General features: G+C 39.4%; 1 long non-coding RNA gene across 6 annotated transcripts; it reads left to right on the top strand.

Annotated features, from left to right (window-relative positions):
- Positions 1-2,998: 2,998 nt before the first annotated feature.
- On the top strand, positions 2,999-13,191 carry LOC145430531 (uncharacterized). Of its 6 annotated transcripts, none has more exons than XR_013911117.1 (9): positions 2,999-4,494; positions 5,032-5,193; positions 5,446-5,554; positions 5,660-5,779; positions 5,922-6,083; positions 9,962-10,068; positions 10,802-10,959; positions 11,387-11,444; positions 12,398-13,191. It is a non-coding gene; the product is annotated as an uncharacterized LOC145430531 (long non-coding RNA). The 6 variants fall into 6 exon arrangements; XR_013911116.1 differs by having other exon boundaries at positions 3,004-4,494; positions 9,962-10,075; positions 11,390-11,444; XR_013911113.1 differs by having other exon boundaries at positions 3,008-4,494; positions 9,962-10,075; positions 12,401-13,191.
- Positions 13,192-13,394: the final 203 nt, after the last annotated feature.

The following is a 13,394-nucleotide window of genomic DNA, read 5'->3' on the forward strand; positions in this document are numbered from 1 at the left end:
CTCGAAAATCTTAGCTCAAACCTGTTTGCTCAACACGGGGATACTGAATATTATAAGATAAAGCCATAACTACGTAAATCTGAATCTTCTATCAAAAGTTACAGCTAACTTCATGAAGTTGTACAAAAAGGCTTTATTTTGCAACGATAGTTCGTTTCTGACTATTACATGCGAGACATGTGTCTCTTTACTGTGTTTAAGACACTTTACAGGTCCCTCCCCTAATGAAGAGTAGTGAGCAGCTGATTGGACCATGGAACAGGTGACCACGTTCAAAAAGCCGCTCTGACAGCTCCAGAGGGGAGAGAGAGAGAGAGTGTGTGCAACGAGCGAGTAGCCTGACAGCCGTCACGGTCCTGACCATGGTTTTCCCAGCCTGTGCTTATCTTGTGTATTTGTGTGAGGGTGAATTGTAAAAGCCGCTCCTAGTGCATTAGCTGAGAGCTTAGGCACTCGTGGGCTGAAGCGGAAGGGGTGAGCTGCCTTTTCTTTTGGAATCGTTTTCTCCTGTTTTCTTGGTCAGGGAGCGAGGGATAGCTCTGTCATTTGTTTGTTCTTTTTCTTTCCTAGGGTTTAGTTAGTCTTTTCTGGTGGGTCTTAGTTGGTTTTGTTTATTATTTTGGCCTGGGCTCACCCTGGAGCTATGCTTCTTGTCCTTAAATAAAATCACCTTTTTTTACTCACAACTGGTTTGGATGTTTGGCTTGGGAACCAGGGCGGGGATTTGTCTCTCTCTCCTCCAACCTTATGTGCGTCCCTACGCGCCTAGATTAGGGGCGTAACATAAATGGAGTTCAAACACGAAACAAAGTATAGCTTTTTATTTTGTGAATAACTTAAAAATCTTAGCTCACATAGCTTTAAAACTGTTTGCTCAACGGGGATATTGAATTCTATAAGATAAAGCCATAAATACGTATATCTGCGTTTCCTATCAAAAGTTACAGCTGTCTTCATGAAGTTGTAAACCCTTTATTTCGCCAAGACAGTGCGTTTCTGACTTTTACATGCATTTGAATGGAGTTCTCGCACGAAACAAAGTATAGGCTTTCATTTTTTCAATAACTGGAAGCTCTTGGCTCCAACAGCTGCAAAACCTGTTTCCCCAGCACGGAGATGCTGAATTGTATAAGGCAAAGCCATATTGATCTGTGTCTGAGCCTTCTATCAAAAGTTACAGGTAACTTCATGAAGCTGTACAAAAACACTTTATTTCGCCGAGACCGTGCGTTTCTGACTATTACATGCAAATGAATGGAGTTGTCGCACGAAACAAAGTATAGGTATTCATTTTGTGAATAACTTGAAAATCTTAGATCAAACAGCTGCAAAACCTGTTTGCTCAACACGGGGATATCGAACTTTATAAGATAAAGCCATAAATATGTTTATATGCGTCTTCTATCAAAAGTTACAGCTGTCTTGAATGAAAGCATTATAGCAGCTTACCTCGATCATGTGGTAGAACAGACACATGGGCCACCTACGTGTCCTTCTACGGCAGGAGTAGTTGCCACAAACCTGCAAAACAAAAATAAATGATCAGGTGACATGAACAGATTTATACAGCCATAAGCAAGAGATTCTTCCTGCCTGTGGGCGTCAAACTGGACCCCCCCCCCCCCCCCCCTCCTTACTGTAACTATCAAAACTATCATAGTCTAAAACTATCATCTCATATCAAAACTATTATAATCACATTATCTGACTTTATCAGTTATAACAATGAGAAACGGTAAACAATTTGGCAAATAAATTACTTATAATTGTGCTTACCTGGTCCAAATGATCCACAGTCCCTTTGCATTTGTTATAATCCAGGATGATGTGGGGCTTTCTCTTCCCAGAGTCCTGGACTTGTAGCTCACGGTGCCTGGTGCTCAATAAGACAGCCTTTTTTCTTTGCTTGGGGATGTAGGAAACCCCCCCCCCCCCCCCCTGTAGCGACCTGGACGGGAGAGACGATCATCGAATCTTACTGCCCGATTAATTTGCTCAAATCTTTTTTTTTTTTTTTGACATGGTAGCATGAAACAGAAGAGCCCTGTCGTTTCATGTTGAGACCTGTACAGGCCAGCCAGCATCACAAGCCCCATGTAAGCCTGCAACTCCTCATCTATGTCCTTCCAGTCTTTTACTGACCTGTTGCCCCTGCAGGTTGGTGAAATGCAGGATTAGCTGCATAATGTCCTCTGCAAAAAAAAGATGGAAAGTGCTCACAGGGCTGCTGATCCTATACGAATTGCATAATGGGTTGGTCCTGGGGTTAAAATGGGGGGAGGAAAAAATGGCAGGACCTCTTCGTGTGTGGGTTGCCACATGATTTCTCCATTTTTAGATCTCCACTGGCCATCCTCCAGTCTTGTCTCTTCCTCCTGCTCTTCTTCCTCCTTCTCCTTCTCCTCCTCCGCACATGAGCTGCAAAGCTCCTCGGTGCCTGGCAAAAATTCTTCTTCGCTGTCAGAAGTATCTCCACTGCTTGTGGAGAGTGCAAAACTGCAGCAACAGCCTCCTCTAAACTGAGTGCACGCTTCATTGTGTCTGTGCAGAAATGACCACTCAGACCAGGCTGCAAAGTATTCTCATAGACTTCAAAGGTGCACCTGAATAAACATGCTATACCATACATCCAATAAGAGAGAGGAGGCACACTCTTGATCAAGAAAAAACATAAGCGCACGCCTTTGATCTCCCCCCCCCTCTCTCTCTTTCTCTCTCTCTCTCTCTCTCTCTCTCTCTCTCTCTCTCTCTCTCTCTCACACACACACACACACACATGCACATACATACATACACAATACCATTTTATGGTGGTTAGCTGTTTTATTGTCATGCATTTTACAAGGTAAGATAACCATGTCCTGCATTCAAAACCACTGAAAATGTCTATGGTGGTGCTGTGCCTAATATTGTGCTGGTGTATGCTGGGTAATCGCACAGCTAGCGACTGGGTGACTTTATTCACCCGCTTCAGCTGTTATAAGTCCATATCCCCTAGATATGGACCATCTCCTGCTAGATTGTTCAGAAGGTTGTTATCATCCATCCAGATGGAGGATCACTAACAGGAGCGTGGGAAGACTCCAGAATCCACTCTGGCTGCAATGTGTGTACAGGTAAGACCGTTTAAACGGACAGCATTTATAGAATGACTATTAAAAGTCAGACCAGCGAGTGTCAATAATGTTAATGTGGTTATGTTAGTAATACACCGAGTGCTAATATAACAGCTTTAAGATGCATTTGTGGATGTTATTACGTGTTTTACCGTCCTTATGGTGCTAGCTTTAAGTTACGGTGTAAACGTTAGCTTATATTGGAGTAAAGCTGTTACTGTTTAAACGATGTTAGCACAGAAATATTAGCTTCTGTCATGACTGACGAAGTTACTAGTTAATAAAGTTTCCAGTAAAGTGTTTAATCGCAGCCACAGACTGACAGCAAATATCTCGATTAGCTTCAGTGCATCTGTAATAAATATGTGCAAGTTTCAGTGCTTCGTTTAAACTGTATGATACTTATACTGACCCAGGGTCAGTGTAAAATACAATCCTAGCTGTGTGAACAAAGCCTGGCTCCTTTAATCCTGCATGAAAAACCTCAGGATGCAGGCTATTATTACTCTTTCCTGCTGGCACACCTGTCACACCTGAGAGTCAGCTAGAAACTTACAGTGACGTGGACATCATGCAAAGACTGCCAGACTCTGTAATACTGCAAATGATCAGTGACTCAAGTTAACACTAAACTTTAAACGGTACCTCTGTGTCTCTGTGTGCTGAACATTTAGGATTGAGTCAGGCTGCATCTGTGTTAGTCCTCTGACAGACTGGTGACCTGTCCAGGTGTGCTCTACCTATGACTACTGGGACAGGCTCTAGCTCCTGTAATAGAAATTTTATGTTATTCTCATTTAAAGCATTTAAGTGCTTATGCATATGCTTAGTTGTGACACTGTTATAGACTGTTCAATGAAAGTTTCTAAAACTAGATGAACTTACTTCAGCAGTTTGAGAAAACAACTCCCTTTACAGGTGCTGATAACGTCAAGGGCACAAAACAGCATAACCATTGATCCGTTAGGTTTCATAGCGAGACACGTGAAGTGGCAGAGCTGACATGACTGAACTGTGATGTTTGATGTGTGTTTGCTCTCCTGTGCACAGTAATAAATAGCATGATCACAGCTCTTTCTGTGTTGCAGACTTTATTTAAAAAATTCCATGACATCTACTATAACTGAACCAACCTGGTGCTCTTCATTTATGGAGGCTGTTGAGTCTGAATGTTGGATGTTGTGTATCTCGTGTTCTCTGGGCTTTGTTGTCCTCAGTCTTTTTGCAGGATCAGAAAACAAAACCGGGAGGCGCGTAAATGTTTCTTCTCCATGATGTTTCTTCAAATGTTTCTTCTGGATGATGATATGACCGTGACACGGGATGCCACCTTTGGTCTTGTGACGAAGCAAAGCTCAGGAAGAAGTGTGATTAAATGGTACCCACATGTTGAGAAGGGTGTACAGGGCACCTGCAGCCAAATCCAAGCTTCAGCTTAGTTGTAGTTGCAGAATGCTATAGGACTGAGACATCTAAGGCATCAAATGTTTGATTAAACGGATGAAAAAGAGAAGTTTTTTCCCTATAATTATCACTTCTTAAAATCTGTAGCAACTTCAAGTCTGTCAGCATGCTGAGCATGCTCAGAATGTGACAATATATTTTTGTTCAATATTTAATTTCTTTCAGTTGCAATTGTTAAATGAAAAAATATATATTCTTATAATTTAGCAAACGAATTTATCAAAAAAAAACAACATATATCTGTATTAGTTTTAGTAAATTAATTTGACACCTGTATTGAAAATACCATATTGTATTCATACAGAATCAGTATGGTATCATTGTTTGTCTGTTCACTGATTGTTGAAGCTAAGAGCTACTTTGATCTGTTTAGATCTAAAGTATCCAAAGTTGAGTTCTAATGTTTCTTCACCCCTGTGTGTGTGATATCTGATTTCCTACATGCTGGCAGAGCAGAGCAGCAGTTTGTGCTCACAGATGGTGACGGTGTGGAGAGACGGTGGTATTTCCTCAGAAGAACCAGCAGAGTCACAAAGGACACCAGTCCATCTCACCACCTTGACTTGCTGACTGATGTTCGTCTGCACTGCACAGAGGAAATCAACTGACCGAGGTTTGTCCAGTGACGTGTTATGAAATGTATATTTGTTTTATGCTTATAGATATGTTTTTCTTGACAGAGGCTCTGCAGAGGTTAGACAAAGCAGAGAAAACATGTGCTTTACATTTTACTGTGATTTATTGAGATATTTGTTGCCTGATGTTCAGCAGGAATGGAGAAATAGAATCAAAGGGAGATGTTTTTCCTGTTTTTGTAATGATGTAAGTAAATCTTCAATATTATTTATTTGCTTGGTTATATTAGGAGCGTTTCTGAGTGAGGGGGAGAGGAGTCATCATCCAGGTAAAGTGACGTGGATCAGTGGATACACTTGTCTCCCCTTTAAAGGAGACGATCCAAGTCATCCTTAAATGTTAGCGCTTTCAAATACACAAACATTTTTAAAGGACAAAAATGAACATCCAACTTTGACTGTAATACAAAATAAATCTTTGCATGTGTGTTTTCAAACTCTCAGATGGGCAGTATATCAGTCTTGGACTGTCTAACCTGCCGGAGCAGCACTGAATGACCACCGCACGAGCATGTTCCTGCAACATTCAGCATCTGATCCTTCATCTGTGTGCTTCTGCTTTTGGTAAGTAGAGTTACCCAACTCCAGTAACTCTAAACACATGCCATCCATTTCTAACGGCCTGGTTACTTCCTGTCAGTTACTTTAGAAATCATGTGGTCACCTGACCTAACACTGTTTCTTCTTCTTCCCCTTAATGTTGAAGTGTCAAATGTCAAACAGCTGGAGAGGAAACTACACCAGTGTACTGGGATGTTTCAGCAACACGTGCCAGATGCTGTTCCTTCATGGTGACATCACCAGAGACAGTCCCGCCCACCTCAGGACCCATTGATTATGATGATCTGATCCATCAAACCCCCAGCAGGTGAACTTTATTCATGACATAACACCGCAACAATGTAAAAAATTAAACAGCAACAGTCTAAATGTAAAGTGCATTCTAAAGTCCTCTTCAATAAATTGTATGCAAAGAGTCATTCAGGTCACTACAGAACCCAGAGTCTTCATCATTAAATCTCTGGTTGCTTCATTTTTTCTATCCTATATCAGATATTTTAAAGGTTAGCTTAGGTAAAGTTCCATTCTCATGGTGAGGCAAAGTGCTTTATGTGTGTGTGTGCGTGTCATGAACGGCTATAAAAGGCCTATAATTAAAGAACAAAGTGGGGTTTGAGTTCGAGTTGCGGCAGACTGTCACTACTTGTAAATGGAACGCAGCCTTCCTACGGCGGACAGCTAATAACAGGAATCGGACGCGGTCCAGCCAAGTCCACAGCAACCACCATAGCAACCGCCTAGCATGACCTTAAAAACATATTCTGTCTTCATAACTATCAAAATCGTGAAATGATTTGCAAAGTGTGAAAGTGTTACAGCTGCAGAGAGCTATGGCGGTATCTATGGAAGCTGTTTACATAGCTAATAATATACGATGTAACCATGGAGACAGTCAGTCACTTGAGCTAGCGGTGCATGTTTACTACAGTGAATAAGGTGATTGAGTGCACAGCGTCCACACTCTGCAGGGGGTAAAGACATTACTTCAATATTATTTTATATTGATATATATTAGCCTTTTGTTGACCATCACCTCAGGTTCACCATTACAGTTTCAGATTACAGATGCACACTGTCTAAACACATTCAAAAACTCATGTCTCAGAAATAAGCACAGCTGTTCATGTTTGTCATTAGAGTTTTATTTGTAAGAAAATTATGAACTTCATATTGTGCATTAAATAAAAGAACATTTCACAACTCTGAGTCAACAGAAACAGGTAACAGAAATGTCTCTAATGTGTACAGTGTAGTGTAAGCATTAAAAGATCATAAAGGAAAAACTAACATTTATGTGAAACTAATTGTAATAAAAAATGAGCAGGTGCTTTATAGATTTAAAAGAAAGAATCTGAAAACAACACTTTTTTGGTCTAAGTGATCAAAGTAGAAAACAGAACTGATGTTCAAGAACAAACCGTAGCTGCACTAATATTACACATCTCGATCGTTGTACTGAACAGACATGTTGCTTTTAAAACCACATGCCGTGTGTGACCATGACTGTTCACTGAGACCATGAACGCCACTTCGCTGAAGCATTCTTCTTCTTCTTCTTGCCATTAAATTGGAAGCAGAAGCAGCACGAGCTGATTTGATCTACTGAAAGGAAAAAGCAGAACATCTGAGTTGAAACCAGCCAGCTGAAATCATTAAGACAGGAACAAATTCAATGCAGTGTCTCAAGTGGCTTAGCCTGTTACAACTGTTGATACAAGCTAAATACGGTTAACACACAGTGTCAGGGAGCTCCAGTGTGGGAACTAGTGGCTTTAGGTTTGTAGTCATTTAACTTTTATCCATTCATTCATTTAATTCAGGAGGAAGAAATGCCAGGTTGGTGCAGGCTGGTTACATGCATTTGGTCCCATGCTGTCTTTAATTAAATGACTTGGTTCATTTTATGGCTGGGCTGTATGTGGGGTTATATCATGTTATTTGGGCAGGAGTACCTGTCCCCTGTTAGACTTAGAAAGTTTCTCCATAAGTAGAGTTTCTAACTCTTCTAGCACATCTGTGGCTGACAGCTTTTTGGTGGCTCTTTTTACCCCACACTGGTTGTGAGTGTGTAAATAGCCCCACTAGTTATTTTGGGTTGCAGTTAACTAGGGAGGAAGGGGTGGGTATGCCATGATTAGGTGAATAACAATTATATGTGATACATAAATTTCACAATGCATGCATATATCTCTATCAATTAAACCTGGCCTGAGGGCTGCCATTTTTTACATTCAGTTATTTCTCTTAGAAATGTTGGAACTAAATAATGAATGTGTTACAGTTAAAGTGAAACACTGGTCAGTGTAAATGGCTCATTGGGACACAGAAACCTTTAAATTAAACCTGATATCTAGTGTCAAACAATATCAAAGCTGTAAAAGATGTTTACATTCAGAATTTATAAAACTATGATTGTAAATTAATTCAAACAAGTGAGCTTTTCTCTTTGTGCTGAATATCAACACTGTGGTTTCTTAGACTGTAAGCTTTACTTTAGTGCAACCAGTTGCAGAAGCTGCCACTCCAAATGTCTTTTGATAACAAGAAAAAAATACCTTTTCAGTACACGGCCTGAAGTTCTTCTCTGACATCTTCTGCAATCGGCTTTGTCTGCTGGTTTGAAGACAATAAACCACAAAAAAGATGATTTAGTCACTTTGTCTGCGTCATGCAGCTCGAATGTGTCGTGTAACGATGTTGAATAGCCGTCGTTATCCCTCTGCTTTGAGCCTTTTATCAAAAGTTACAGCTAGCTTCATGAAGTTGTACAAAAAGGCTTCATTTCGCCGAGACAGTGCGTTTCTGACTATTACATGCATTTGAATGGAGTTCTTGCACGAAACAAAGTATAAGTTTTCATTATGTGAATAACTTGTATTTTACACTGACCCTGGGTCAGTATCAACTTCATGAAGACAGCTGTAACTTTTGATAGAGGACTCACACACACACATATTTATGGCTTTGCCTTATAGAATTCAGCATCTCCGTGCTGAGGAAATAGGTTTTGCAGCTGTTTGAGCTAAGATTTTCAAGTTATTCACAAATTGAAAACCTATACTTTGTGTCGGGCGAGAACTCCATTCAAATGCATGTAATAGCGAGAAACGCACTAACGTGGTGAAATAAAGCGTTTTTCCATAAACTTCATAAAGACAGCTGTAAATTTTGAGAGAAGACTCACACACACATTGGGGGGATATTGAAGTCTATAAGATAAAGCCATGAATATGTTTGTCTGAGTCTTCTATCAAAAGTTACAGCAAGCTCTATGAAGTTGATGAGAAACGCTTTACTTCGCCAAGACAGTGCGTTTCTCACTGTTACATGCATTTGAATTTAGTTCTTGCCCGACACAAAGTATAGGTTTTAATTTGTGAATAACTTGAAAATCTTAGCTCAAACAGCTGCAAAACCTATTTCCTGAGCACTGAGATGCTGAATTCTATAAGGCAAAGCCATAAACATGTGTGTGTGATTCTTCTATCAACAGTTACAGCTGTCTTCTTGAAGTTGATACTGACCCAGGGTCAGTGTAAAATACAATCCTAGCTGTGTGAACAAAGCTTGGCTCCTTTAATCCTGCATGACAAACCTCAGGATGCAGGTTATTATTACTCTTTCCTGCTGGCACACCTGAGAGTCAGCTAGAAACTTACAGTGACGTGGACATCATGCAAAGACTGCCAGACTCTGTAATACTGTGAATGATCAGTGACTCAAGTTAACACTAAACTTTAAACAGTACCTCTGTGTCTCTGTGTGCTGAACATTTAGGATTGAGTCTGCATTGACTTTATTTATTGAGACTTTAATGTGCTAAAAGCAGGTTGAAGACAGCTCAGAAACATTTGAAGATTAAAATTTAGCATTATGGCTGCTGGTGGTTTGTAAAGCCTATACTCAGCTGTAGTTTTTGTTACTAATTTATGTTTGTTGTTGTTTAACACAGATTTCAGAAGAGCAAATATGCTTAATAGTTTAACTAGATTTCATTTGTCAGTGTGGGACTGCTGAGTCACCTGAAGAACTCATTTCATTCATTCTCCACATGATGTTCATATACAGAAATGTTTCACAGGAACCGGTTCCTCCCAAACTGTGAACTAGTGTGTTTCCATAGATTATCTCTGTATGAATGTACTTTTAAATGAAGGCAAGTGTTTGTCCTTTTTTGTTCCTCAGTTACAGTACGTGATATCTTGATATCAGGCGGTCAACACTGGGGGAAGACAAGAAGCAGACGTACTTCCAAGAGGGAGCTGCAGTGAGGACACAGCCAGGTCACTGAGGTCAGAGGTCAGAATCTGAAACAGCTCAGGTTTATATTTTAGGGGTTATAAAAAATCAAAATGTATTTATGAAGAAACCTTTAAATAATAGTCATAATTATGATTATTATAAGAAATATCAAACATTTAAGTGGATTTTCTGTTACACATATTGTATTAGCCCTGCAATAAACTGGCAGCCTGTCTTTGTCCTGTATCAGCTGGGATAGGCTTCATCCTCCCGCAACCCTGAATTGGATACATTGTATTCCAATTATGTAATCTGATCATTTACAAACTCAAGGTATCTAATCAAAATGTAAGTAATAATTATAAAATGGGAAAGCAGAAATAAGTGTGACATAAATGTAAATGTGTTAGCTGACATAGAGGACAGCTACATGTAGTCTGAAAAACCTTTGTTGTCAAGTTTGCAGGTATATCAGCACGAGACATTCTTACATAGAAGAGTCTGTTAAAGTCTCTAACTCAGCGAAGCATTATTGGTCCCGTCTGTTTGGATAAATATAGTAAGTTGATGTTTGTCCATTTATTGACACATTTTCTTAAGTGCTTATCCAGTTCAGGATCACAGTGGAGCTGCAGCTGGATATGTTCATTAAATAAACCTTACAAAAGTTAACAATAAACCTGCATCCATGTACGTTGTTGTCCACAGGATAAGAAAATCAAACTGGAACACTGTGGAACATGTTAATAAATGTTTGTGTGTTTATGCCTGTGTCTTTCACAGGAGGCGCTGGAAGGTTTCCCTAATAGTTCCTGGTGAATCAAAGCAGAACCATAAAGGTTGCTGGATTGCATGATGGCCTTACCCCTGAGCAGTCATCCTGTTAAAGGAGGAACCAGTTAGAAGCTGTTTTCAAAGTAGCTGAGCAGATTTCATCTCAAGTAAGCGATTAACTGTTTGTTCATCTGTTCTGCCACTTAAAGAGCATTTAAGGACGTCTTTCGAGTGTCCAGCTGAATTAATTCTACTGGCTCTCATGGTCATTTGTTATTATAGACATATTTTTCATGTTCATCCAGCTATTTAGTAAATTCTATCTATTTAGTAATATCCGTCAGCTATAAAATGTAATATAAATATAAAAAATATCTAAATATCTCCTGCACTTTATATTTTAATGATGTAAGTCTGTTATCGTGTCACATTAGCATTCCTCACATATCAATGAGATGCTGTACAGTACAATCCTACTGACGCAGCAGAGGGATAACGACGGCTATTCAACATCGTTACACGACACATTCGAGCTGCATGACACAGACGAAGTGACTAAATCATCTTTTTTATGGTTTATTGTCTTCAAACCAGCAGACAAAGCCGATTGCAGAAGATTTCGGAGAAGAACTTCAGGCCGTGTACTGAAAAGGTATTTTTTTCTTGTTATCAAAAGACATTTGGAGTGGCAGCTTCTGCAACTGGTTGCACTAAAGTAAAGCTTACAGTCTAAGAAACCACAGTGTTGATATTCAGCACAAAGAGAAAAGCTCACTTGTTTGAATTAATTTACAATCATAGTTTTATAAATTCTGAATGTAAACATCTTTTACAGCTTTGATATTGTTTGACACTAGATACCAGGTTTAATTTAAAGGTTTCTGTGTCCCAATGAGCCATTTACACTGACCAGTGTTTCACTTTAACTGTAACACATTCATTATTTAGTTCCAACATTTCTAAGAGAAATAACTGAATGTAAAAAATGGCAGCCCTCAGGCCAGGTTTAATTGATAGAGATATATGCATGCATTGTGAAATTTATGTATCACATATAATTGTTATTCACCTAATCATGGCATACCCACCCCTTCCTCCCTAGTTAACTGCAACCCAAAATAACTAGTGGGGCTATTTACACACTCACAACCAGTGTGGGGTAAAAAGAGCCACCAAAAAGCTGTCAGCCACAGATGTGCTAGAAGAGTTAGAAACTCTACTTATGGAGAAACTTTCTAAGTCTAACAGGGGACAGGTACTCCTGCCCAAATAACATGATATAACCCCACATACAGCCCAGCCATAAAATGAACCAAGTCATTTAATTAAAGACAGCATGGGACCAAATGCATGTAACCAGCCTGCACCAACCTGGCATTTCTTCCTCCTGAATTAAATGAATGAATGGATGAAAGTTAAATGACTACAAACCTAAAGCCACTAGTTCCCACACTGGAGCTCCCTGACACTGTGTGTTAACCGTATTTAGCTTGTATCAACAGTTGTAACAGGCTAAGCCACTTGAGACACTGCATTGAATTTGTTCCTGTCTTAATGATTTCAGCTGACTGGTTTCAACTCAGATGTTCTGCTTTTTCCTTTCAGTAGATCAAATCAGCTCGTGCTGCTTCTGCTTCCAATTTAATGGCAAGAAGAAGAAGAAGAATGCTTCAGCGAAGTGGCGTTCATGGTCTCAGTGAACAGTCATGGTCACACACTGCATGTGGTTTTAAAAGCAACATGTCTGTTCAGTACAATGATCGAGATGTGTAATATTAGTGCAGCTACGGTTTGTTCTTGAACATCAGTTCTGTTTTCTACTTTGATCACTTAGACCATAGGTGTCAAACTCTGGCCCGCGGGCCAAATTTGGCCCGCAGCCTAATTACATTTGGCCCGCGAAGCCATACCAAATTACTATTAGAGCTGGCCTACTGGTATTATACAGCTAATATATATATTGTTTAGTATTAAGCTTTGCTTGTTCCATATTCAGTTTTTCAGCAAAACGTGTTTGAGTCCATAAGAAAAGATTCATTCTTATATCTGGAGGAATAAATATATTTCAATAAATATTACCGGTAATGTTAGCCCGCGACTTTGTTACAGTTTTTGGCCCACTGTGTATTTGAGTTTGACACCCCTGACTTAGACCAAAAAAGTGTTGTTTTCAGATTCTTTCTTTTAAATCTATAAAGCACCTGCTCATTTTTTATTACAATTAGTTTCACATAAATGTTAGTTTTTCCTTTATGATCTTTTAATGCTTACACTACACTGTACACATTAGAGACATTTCTGTTACCTGTTTCTGTTGACTCAGAGTTGTGAAATGTTCTTTTATTTAATGCACAATATGAAGTTCATAATTTTCTTACAAATAAAACTCTAATGACAAACATGAACAGCTGTGCTTATCTCTGAGACATGAGTTTTTGAATGTGTTTAGACAGTGTGCATTTGTATGCTGAAACTATAATGGTGAACCTGAGGTGATGGTCAACAAAAGGCAAATATATATCAATATAAAACAATATTGAAGTAATGTCTTTACCCCCTGCAGAGTGTGGACGCTGTGCACTCAATCACCTTATTCACTGTA

Source organism: Astatotilapia calliptera, chromosome 2, assembly GCF_964374335.1.
Source record: "Astatotilapia calliptera chromosome 2, fAstCal68.1, whole genome shotgun sequence".
Classification (NCBI taxonomy): domain Eukaryota; kingdom Metazoa; phylum Chordata; class Actinopteri; order Cichliformes; family Cichlidae; genus Astatotilapia; species Astatotilapia calliptera.